This window comes from Bos taurus, chromosome X (genome assembly GCF_002263795.3).
Source record: "Bos taurus isolate L1 Dominette 01449 registration number 42190680 breed Hereford chromosome X, ARS-UCD2.0, whole genome shotgun sequence".
NCBI classification, from domain to species: domain Eukaryota; kingdom Metazoa; phylum Chordata; class Mammalia; order Artiodactyla; family Bovidae; genus Bos; species Bos taurus.
Window position 1 is genome coordinate 4,508,986 of NC_037357.1, and position 5,643 is coordinate 4,514,628.

Genomic DNA, 5,643 nt, shown 5'->3' on the forward strand with positions numbered 1-5,643 from the left:
AGGAGAGGAGAGCCCACACAATTGCACTCATCTCACATGCTAGTGAAGTAATGCTCGAAATTCTCCAAGCCAGGCTTCAGCAATACATGAACTTCCAGATGTTCAAGCTGGTTTTAGAAAAGGCGGAGGAACCAGGGATCAAATTGCCAACATCTGCTGGATCATCGAAAAAGCAAGAGACTTCCAGAAAAACATCTATTTCTGCTTTCTTGACTATGCCAAAGCCTTTGACTGTGTGGATCACAGTAAACTGTGGAAAATTCTGAAAGAGGTGGGAATACCAGACCACCTGACCTGCCTCTGGAGGAACCTGTATGCAGGTCAGGATGCAACAGTTAGAACTGGACATGGAACAACAGACAGGTTCCAAATAGGTAAAGGAGTACGTTAAGGCTGTATATTGTCACCCTGCTTATTTAACTTATATGCAGAGTACATCATGGGAAACACTGGGCTGGAAGAAGCACAAGCTGGAATCAAGATTGCCGAGAGAGATATCAACAACCTCAGATACGCAGATGACACCACCCTTATGGCAGAAAGTGAAGAAGAACTAAAGAGCCTCTTGATGAAAGTGAAAGAGGAGAGTGAAAAAGTTGGCTTAAAGCTCAACATTCAGAAAACTAAGATCATGGCATCCGGTCCCATCACTTCATGGCAAATAGATGGGGAAACAGTGGCTGACTTTATTTTTAGGGGCTCCAAAATCACTGCGGATGGTGATTGCAGCCATGAAATTAAAAGACGCTTGCTCCTTGGAAGGAAAGTTATCACCAACCTAGAAAGCATATTAAAAAGCAGAGACATTACTTTCCCAACAAAGGTCCGTCTAGTCAAGGCTATGGTTTTTCCAGTGGTCACGTATGGATGTGAGAGTTTGACTATAAAGAACGCTGAGGGCCGAAGAATTGATGCTTTTGAACTGTGGTGTTGGAGAAGACTCTTGCGAGTCCCTTGGACTGCAAGGAGATCCAAACAGTCCATCCTAAAGGAGATCAGTCCTAGGTGCTCATTGCAAGGACTGATGTTGAAGCTGAAACTCCAATACTTTGGCCACCTGATGCAAAGATCTGACTCACTGGAAAAAACCCTGATGCTGGGAAATATTGAGGGCAGGAGAAGAAGGGGACGACAGAAGATGAGATGGCTGGATGGCATCACCGACTCAATGGACATGGGTTTGGGTGGACTCCGGGAGTTGGTGATGGACAGGGAGGCCTGGCGTGCTGTAGTTCATGGGGTCGCAAAGAGCTGGACTCAACTGAGTGACTGAAGTGAACTGAAGAGAAGGTTCAGGTAAGGAAGTTCCATAATTTACTAGATGTTAAGAAATTATGTAATCATGCAGTGGCTCTTTTCTAACCAATTATGCAACAGCTCTTTCTAAACCCTCCCCAAATTATCATAGTACATAATCGCACTATTCTTTGTGGATAACCTTAGCTAGACTCTATAGAACCACTAGATCACTTTACCAGATTTACAAGGTAGTTTTAACAAAGATCCAAGATATAACTGAGCTAAACAGAACACTGCAGCAACAATAAAAATCTCCATCTATAATATCTCAAGAGTTCCTTTCTGGGAGTAGCTGTGATGACTTATTTTATTAAACAACTTGACCTAGCCATAGGGTGTTCAGATATTGGTGAAACATCATACTGGGTGTGTTCATGAGTGTGTTTTTTGAATGAGATGAAGGTTTGAATGGGTAGATTGAGCAACGCTGATTGCTTTCCCTAATGCAAAAAGGATGAACACGCTTCTGTCTTGAAAAGAGGGAACTCTTCCTCCCTGACCACTTGATCTGGGACATGGATCTTTTCATGCCTTAGGACTTGAACTGAAACATCAGCTCTTCGTGGGTCTTGAGCCTGTCAGCTTTCAGACTGGAACTCACAGCATCAGCTCTGCTGGATCTTGGGCTTTTGGAATCAAACTGGAACTAAACTATCAACTGTCCTAGTTCTCACAACTTTGGACTCATAGTGGAACTATAGCTTCAGCTCTCCTGTGTCTCCAATCGCTGACTGCTCTAGAGAACTTTGCTTAATACAGTTCCTTTCTTTTTTTCTCATGGTTAAATTTTAGCTAAACTTCATCTAACTAGGTCAGTGAAGTTCTACCTTACATGCAAAACAAACAAACAAACAAAACAAAACCAAGCCTTATGCTTCCAAAGTACAATATGAAGTCCCATCTTCATCTCTTTTTTTTGAGCAATGTGTTATTATATGTAGTGAATGAAAAATAATTGGATAGGGTTTATTTAGTTCCATAGATGATGGATATAAAGCAAATAGAAGTTAATCAGAAATTCAGCAGATTCTTCAGAGTTATTTGAGGAACAGTATTCAGTAAATCATGTTTATTTACACAAAAAACACCTTCAAAAATCATGACACTGTGTGTTTTTCCCTACTTCTCACTTACATTTTGATCATCCATTTGTAAAAATCATGAATATTATTGCAGTGTAATAAATATGCCATTCTTTCATTAATCCAGTATTGCTTGACTTTTCTTTGCAACCCTATGGACTATACAGTCCATGAAATTCTCCAGGCCAGAGTACTGGAGTGGGTAGCCTTTCCCTTCTCCAGGGGATCTTCCCAACCCAGGGATCGAACCCAGGTCTCCCGCACTGAAGGTGGATTCTTTACCAGCTGAGTCACCAGGGAAGCCCAAGGAAGGTCCCCTGGAGAAGGAAATGGCAACCCACTCCAGTATTCTTGCTTGGACAATCCCAAGGACAGAGGATCCTGGCAGACTACAGTCCATAGGGTCACAAGGGTCGGACATGACAGCACTTTCTTTCTTTCTCATTAATTCAGTATTACTTATTGAGCACCTTCTACATGCCCAACATAGTACTACATTGGGTTATTGTTGTTTAATTGCTCAGTCGTGTCCGACTCTTTGTGACCCTATAGCCTATAGCCCGCCAGGCTCCTCTGTCATGGGATTTTCCAGGCAAGAGTACTGGAGTGGATTGCCATTTGGGTACACACTGATTAATAAGAAAGATATGATCACTCATTTTTATGGGCACTACAGTTTGGTGGGAGTGAAAGGCAATAAGCAAGTAAACACACAAACCAAGAAAGGAATTTTTACTAACTTGGAGACAAGAGAGTAAATCACTGTATTTAAGGATTCTATTTATACTTGTCCTCACTCTTCATGTAAAAATACATTTAGTTCAGAGACATTAACGTAAAGGAGAACACAAAATATTTTCTAATCATCTTATTTCCAAGAATAGTACAGACCCAACAAAAATGAATATGTGGCTTTAGTGACTTTGCCTTTCTGTTCCATACAGTTTCCCAAAAACCTCCTCTGGCACTTTTTATTTACATATGCTTTTCATGAAAATTGCATTTTTGGCACTATGTTATCTTAAGGAAGCTAACCACCTTTGAGAACTATGCCAGCAGCAGGCAGATTCCACATAGTTATAGTCAATAAACTCTAAGGGAAAAGGCAGACCTGAGGAAACCTACTCTAAAGAATGGCACAAATCTTCATGGAGTGAGTATTCTGTTGTTCACATAGTAGGGGATAAGAAGATGAACCAGAAAGGGATGCTGTCTTCAAATGCCCCTATTATGTAGCTGCTGCTGCTGCTGCTAAGTCACGTCAGTTGTGTCTGACTCTGTGCGACCCCACAGAGCACCAGGCTCCTCTGTCCCTGGGATTCTCCAGGCAAGAATACTGGAGTGGGTTGTCATTTCCTTCTCCAATGCATGCATGCATGCATGCTAAGTCGCTTCAGTCATGTCCGACTCTGTGCTACCCTATAGACGGCAGCCCACCAGGCTCCTCTGTCCCTGGGATTCTCCAGGCAAGAATACTGGAGTGGGTTGCCATTTCCTTCTCCTATTATGTAGTAGAGGTTAAAAAAAAACTACAAGAACATATTGTACATAACCAAAGGAGAAAATTTCAGAAGAATTTCTTCTATCTGCCATTTTAGATTCCAAAATGGTAGAAACAGGGTAACGGTGGCCATCTCACTGCCCTCCCAAGACCTTAGAGGAGACACATATGCTATGCTAAGTCACTTCGGTCATGTCCGACTCTGTGCGACCCCATAGACAGCAGCCCACCGGGCTCCCCTGTCCCTGGGATTCTCCAGGCAAGAACACTGGAGTGGGTTGCCATTTCCTTCTCCAATGCATAAAAGTGAAAAGTGAAAGTGAAGTTGCTCAGTCGTGTCTGACTCTTAGTGACCCCATGGACTTCAGCCTAACAGACTCCTCGGTCCATGTGATTTTCCAAGCAAGAGTACTGGAGTGGAGTGCCATTGCCTTCTCCGAGCTTAGAAAACCCTTGTATCCCCAATCCCAGCTCAGAGCCTAGCACATAATTAAATAAATGAATAAAATACATTCTTATGTTATTACTAATTGCCTTATCAAGTATAATAAGATCCATTTTAGGTATTATGGAAAGGAACAAAAATGAAGAGGAAAGGACAGGAATAAATATTTTATATAGAGGAGACACATACACATATATAAAATATTTATTCCTGTCCTTTCCTCTTCATTTTTGTTCCTTTCCATAATACCTAAAATGGATCTTATTATACTTGATAAGGCAATTAGTAATAACATAAGAATGTATTTTATTCATTTAATTATGTGCTAGGCTCTGAGCTGGGGTTGGGGATACAAGGGTTTTCTAAGTTCCTACACAGTAAATTTCAAGGATATTTAAGAAGTCCATTGGTGAGTATGGTAGCCACTATATACGTGTCACTACTAACCAACTGAAATGTGGCTAGTCTGAATTGAGATGTGCTATGAGTATAAAAGTACATAACAGATTTGGAAGATTTAGTTAGAAATGTCATATACTTCATTACTAACTTTGTATACTGATGACATGTCAAAATAATAATTTGGACACAATTTAATAAAATATACTAACATAACTTCACCTGTTTCTTTTTATATTTTAAGTGTCTCTACTAGAGAATTCTACATTGCATATGGGGTTTACATTATATTTCTATGGGACAGTACTGGTCTAGTGGGAAGGACTGATAAATATAATTAAGAATGCTAAGTATTGGAATGGGGTGTATAGAAAAATTTCTCGACAGTAATTAAGACATCAAATATTTCACTCATCTTTATTTTCTTTTTAATGCCACACAGTCATTTATGAAAGATGACAGAAGTACAAAATTCTTGAAAAGTACTAATGCTTTGCAGGTACAGTTCAGTTCAGTCACTCAGTTGTGTCCGACTTTTTCCAACCCCATGAACCACAGCATGCCAGGCCTCCCTGTCCATCACCAACTCCCAGAGCTTACTCAAACTCATGTCCATTGATGTACTTCTTTCCCAATTTGGAACAAGTTCATTGTCCCATGTCTGGTTCTAACTGTTGCCTCTTGACCTGCATACAGATTTCTCAGAAGGCAGGTAAGGTGGTCTGGTATTCCCATCTCTTTAAGAATGTTCCACAGTTTGTTATGATCCACACAATCAAAGGCTTTAGCATAGTCAATAAAACAGAAGTCGATGTTTTTCTGTAACTCTTTTGCTTTTACTATGATCTGACGGATCTCTGGTTGAGATTCGTATTTGGTAAGGTCCCTGATGATCCAATCCAATCTTTATTTATTGC